Here is a 6,000-nt window from a genome sequence, read left to right as displayed (position 1 = left end):
GGGGAACATCTGAGCCCTTCCTTCCATGCTAATTCACATTCTCCCATCTCCAGGATTCCTCTCCATAAGATATATTCCCACATATGAAACTGTATTCAAACTCTGAGCAATGAAAAGAAGAAAGACAAAGACGGGAGATAACAGAATGTGGAGAATCCAAGAAGGAAACACAAGCAGACAGGGTTGGGATTGCAAACACAAGTGTTAATGTATAGAAGACTGCTTAAAATTAGAATCTAATAATGTGTTTCACAAATGTTATTTCGTTTAAACTAGGAAACTGGAAAACTTTGGTATTCAGTTTACCTGGAGAGTTTGATCAGTTAAGAAACAACTCAAAGCAGAATGTTTAACCCTTTGTCTGACTCATACTCTTTGTGAAAGTCTTACAGGAGATACGAGTATCACAGTCTGACAGCTCCTCTCTGTCTCAACTTCTTTCTGCATTTAGGGTTTGGGAATTCTGAGTCTTTTATCTGGATAGGAAATAAAGTCCCAGAGCAGCATTACAATGTTCCAGCCCCTTGCAGTGGCATTTAGATTCCTCTCCTGCTATTTCAAAAGATGCCTAATCCTATAAATATTAAGCTACATACTGAGATGCTAACCTTGAAAGAGGGCAGCTACCACTTATTATTGCTGTAGGAAGAGAGAGGTGCAGGGGTAAGCAAAGGGAAAAAAAACTAACTAAAAAACCTAAAATGTCAAATTTGATTGATCAAACACTGGGTAGGAAAATCAGCGAGGACCAGTCCAGCATTACTAGAGAACGAGGTCAGACAGGGTGTTTTAAAATTATTTGGTATTTTCAGAAATTGATTACATAGAGAGAGCATTAAGAAGTAGCTGTGCATGTTCATTTAATGGGCCAGTGGCTCTTGTACAGGGCTGAAGTCGTCACATTCAATCTCATCTGCTCCTTGTTAAGTTGTGCTTCGTCTGGAGCGTGTTTATTTATTACAGATGCTATAAGCATAAACTACAAACTAGAATCATAAATAACTCCCTAAATGGGATTTTGCAAGCATTACTTCCCTGCCTATCTTTTCACTCCCACTTGTTCATGAGACAAACACCTTGGTTTACATGTCCATGTGCCTGAACAATGAATGAGTCCTTTTCTGTCTCAGTGTGCCATCCAAAGAGTGGATGGCAATCTAGATGGAAAAATGCAAAAGGCACTCAGGTTTCCTCCTGTTGGCCAAAATTTTCCTTGTTTAGCTGACCTTTAGAGAACTAGTGTATGGATTTTTTGACCTAAGAATGGTTTTTGAAATAGTCTTAGAAGAACTGGCATGTATTGACACTGTCATATATATGTGTGTATATATGTGTGTGTGTGTATACATATATATGGGCAAAATTTGGAATAAATTAATTTTGTTTGCCACTCTTTTCCTGTATTAGCTGGAAATAGGCCTCAAAGAGAAAACCTGTTACTAAGAAGAAAAATGGGGAAATTTTGCAGTAGGACGATCGACTGTTGGATTGTATCATGGTATGGAATGTTACAGAAATCAACAGAATGAGGTGAAAAGATAAAAAGGCATTATTGAGAATGCACACACATATGCACGCACACACCTGCACACATACAGAAACATGTATTTGCTCTTCAAAAGTTAAACTTTGTCTTCAAGTCTCCAATCTAATAACTGCCTAAAATTAACTACCTGTTATTCAGGAATCATTTAAGAATCTTCTTCGTGAAATGTTTAAATTCCCTATTAGAAACAAGTGCTTGATTCCAACACATTTTTTGTTCGCTTTTAGATCGTCAATAATAACACCATGTCCACATCCCTTCCCTTCTAATTCTGTGTAACTTTGACATGCATTTATTCCTTAAACCTTGCGACCTATTTTTTAACTAAGCCTCTTGTTCTGATTTTTCATTGCTCTCACTATGATGCTTAATCGTAATATTTGTAGTTGTATTGCAGACTTATTTTTTTCTTGTATACATAACAAGCTTTTATAGCAAGAAACACTTCTATGTTCTTCTATTCCCAGAATATGGCTGCATCCAACACACAAACTCTACCGCAAGATCAAGAAATCATTCAATATCATTTGGTTGCAAGTATCTCTAATTGATGTGGAAATGCATGTATTTGAAATGTTTTTCAATTTCTTTGTTTAAGAGGGCTAAAAGATACAAGTGGATTGTATGAAATATATTAGGTTGAATTGCACATACATATTCACTGCGTGGAGTTGACCTCTTCTATCAAGATTACAATTTAATGAGTTTTATATTTCTCCAAAGTGAGTATTTCAGGTATATTTCTAAAAGATAAGTGAATCCCTTTAGGATATTTACTTCATAAGAATGAAGACACAAAAGGCATCAGTGGGTATAGTCTCCATACTTCCCAGGCTTGTATCTGTCAGCCATCTCACAATACATTCATTGTTGTCTAATTAGGCAGTATACAAACCTAAAGTCCCCTTGTGTTTTCCCTGAAACAATTGCAAGGCATGTGTCTGACACCACAGTATTTATCCCCAGAAATAATTACTCTATTGCAAATGCAGCCGTGTGAGCACATCTCAGACCCAAATAAGGAAGGCTTACAGGCAACACTACATATTCGAATACAAAGAGAGTTCACAGCTAATATAAGAGGCATCACCAATTTTAATAAACCTGATGAAAGGTTACTAGATTTGATATGAAAGTCAAATATATTTGAGATTCACCCCTTCCCTAAGAGTTCCTCTTTAAATTAAGAATTAAGACTTTGCCAGGTGATTAACAGGAACGCAAGTGCTTCAAAGGCAAGCAAAGCCTTGTTCTTTGCTGCTCCACAGGCAACCAGCTCACTTTCCCTTCGGTCCAGATGGAGGCTTTGTTCTGCTGAAGTTGGTCAGGTGCTGTGCCTGTCCAAAAAGGGGAAGCAAGCACAGCTTTAGGAGCCGACACCTGTTTAAAAAGCAATGTCGCTCCCTCAGCTCCAAAGCCCTGAACATCAAATGCCTGCTTTTGCCAGGCAGCTTGGCTATTCCCCAGGAGTTTTCAATCTAGTTGAGTAAAACAAAAATTGCATAATTTGTCATTATTTTCAAGGAATGAGATGTGCCTTCTACAATCCCTTTCAAGACAAATACAATGAAACTGAGCTTCCTGTGAATGTTGATGCCATTTATCTGAAGAAAGAATAGGAGGAAAAAAAGGATGAAAAAGAAATATCCAACTGATTGCCTGTAATTTGCTCTAGTATTTGTTATTGATGCATTCTTTCTATGTGTTTTAGGAATGGTGGCTGAAAAGTTGCTTTACCAACTTTACCAAAGTTGCTTTCGCTAGAGAGGAGTAAAACTGTCTAAACAAAGTTAGGACTGGGAGCTAGTCTTTCTGCATCAACTTCAGGATTCTAAACAAATAAATCACAGCAAATCACACAAGCGATAAGTCATATAATCATTCAATCTCCTCATCTGTAAAACAAGGATTAAACTTGCCTTCTCTAAATATATCCCATTTAATTGTGAAGCTATAATGGATGAAAATAAGAAAGTGTTTAGAAATTTTAAATATTGGATATAAATGGAAGTGGTTTAAGTGAGATGTAAGGGGGTGTGGTGATATAAAGACATCTCATCCGTTTTCCCAAGGCAAAATATTGGAGATCCAGGAAGAATGACGATTGAGGAGGGGACTCAGAAAGAACTCTGAGAAAGAAAGGACATCCTAAATCTCTACAGAGATCAGAAAAACACCAAAACAGACTCACCATGAGTGTGTGTGTGTGTGTGTGTGTGTGCGCCTTTCGCTGCCATTTGGTTACAATAGTGGAGAAAGTAGGGCCATAAACCAAGATTGATTGCTGGGAAGATGATCAATTGCTGCTGTGAGAGGCGAAAAAACTGAGAAATGTTGTTTTTTTTTCCCCCTCTCTCTTCACAACCTTTTGCTAAAGCTGTGCAAAATGTGTCATGCATAAAAAGTATGTAATTTTCATGTAATTAGAGGAACACAAGATGAAAATGAGTTCCATCAGAGCAATCAAGGATGGTAATGTGGTATGTATTTGTCAGGGCCTATTTGTCATGAAAGCAAAACCCAACAAGTCATGTATTTTATTGCATTTCTGAAAAGCATAAATGCCATTTTGCCATGGCCAAATCTATAAATTTTGATAATCCACTTTTTTTTCTTTTTGAAGTTTTTGGAACTGTGGATTAGATTACTTTACGCTTTTAAAGAACAGAATACAATTTTATTAAAAACACTGAGATTACAGGACAGATTTATTCCATAGAGGTCAGATTTACAGCAGGAGGTGATAAGTTTACAGTTGCTTATACATGAAACACACTGTAATTTATATTCTCTAAAAACCCACTTGCATCTTACAGCAACATGTACCTCTGATTCCATGCCTATGTCTTCAAAACCAACTATATTAAGTTTTTATATTCTTCCTGAGAAAGTGGTCATCAATTTTCTCTCCTTTCTTTCTTTGTCTTTTCATACCTTGTTTTTCTTGCGTTTAATTCACCAATCCATTTATCTATTTATTCATTTATATTTTATGTGTTTTTTCATTTATATTTTATTAGATATTATATTATAAATATTGTATACTGTATATTTATATTTCACTTATGTTTTATATACTTATACTTTACTTAGATTTATTTATACATAAAGTAGATTTAGTTATACATATTTATTTTTATATCAAGCATCAAAATAGTGTCCAAAACAGTAAACATGTAATCATAATGAATTAAAGAAATAGCCTATGTTTTTAAGTTTACGCCACTCCCCAGGATCAGACATACTTAAGCATTTAATATAGTGTGACAGTGTTGTAGACTCAGGGATTTCTGGGGAAAACAAGTTGACTTCCACTGCTAAAAGCAATTGGGAAGGTTCTTATCACACTCAATTTTGCAATTTAAAATTAAAACAGGTGTGCAAAGAAATATTACAGGCAGAAGATTAGGAAGAAAAAAGTGGTAAATATATTGAGAGCTTGGCCATTTGCAAAATTAAGATCATTAGTTACTTTATGGTGGGGTAAAGTTATGAGGCTTGTGTTATAAATTAGAGAATGAGAACAAGTTTCCTATAGGTGAGCCTAAGAAAAGTTTGGGTTTTTTTTAAGATTTATTTATTTTTATTGCAAAGTCAGATATACAGAGAGGAAGAGAGAGAGGAAAATCTTCCTTCCGATGATTTGCTCCTCAAGTTAACACAATGGCTGGTGCTGCTCTGATACAAAACCAAGAGCCAGGAACGTCCCGCAGGTCTCCCACGTGGGTGCAGGATCCCAAGGCTTTGGGCCATCCTCGACTGCTTTCTCAGGTCACATGCAGGGAGCTGGATGGGAAGTGAAGCTGCCGGAATTAGAACAGTGCTCATATGGGACCCCCGCGCATTCAAGGTGGGGGCTTTAACCACTGGGCCACCATGCTGGGCCAGAAAAGTTGGTGTTTTTGTTTTTGTTTTAATTTTTCATTATTATTGCTCAAGAGACCTTGAGACAGAGAACTCCGAGTCACCTGTCCCATCCCCAAATGCATCCAAGTGCCAAGATTCAGAGGCAGAGGCCTAGAATAGGGAGCACAAACCATGGTTCCTATGTGGAAGACAGGAGTCTGGTAACTGGCGCCATCATCACAACTTTCTAGCAGCTCCATTGGAGGGACACTCAGAGGAGCAGCCAGAAACTGAACCCACACGTTTTGGGGTAGGACCTGGCCATCTTAGGGTATGTACTGGCTCCCAGTTTAAATCAATTAATCAATAAACAATAATAAGTGTAATAATTCTCTTCTTGATACATCGGGGAAGTTCTTAAACTGTTTTAAGCAGAATAATAAAATTTGTGTGTAGAAGTAACATTTCCACCCTATGGAGAATGGATGTGAAACAGTAACCCCAGTAATCAGTATGTTACAGTAATTCAGTTAAGAGATAGTAAGAATTGTGGGTGAAGAAGAGTGGCTTAGACATACTTTACAAAGAGATAGATGTGGCTAGAGGGC

Source organism: Ochotona princeps, chromosome 18 (assembly GCF_030435755.1).
Source record: "Ochotona princeps isolate mOchPri1 chromosome 18, mOchPri1.hap1, whole genome shotgun sequence".
NCBI lineage: Eukaryota > Metazoa > Chordata > Mammalia > Lagomorpha > Ochotonidae > Ochotona > Ochotona princeps.
The sequence above is the reverse complement of the archived record's forward strand: the minus strand, read 5'-3'. Positions refer to the sequence as shown.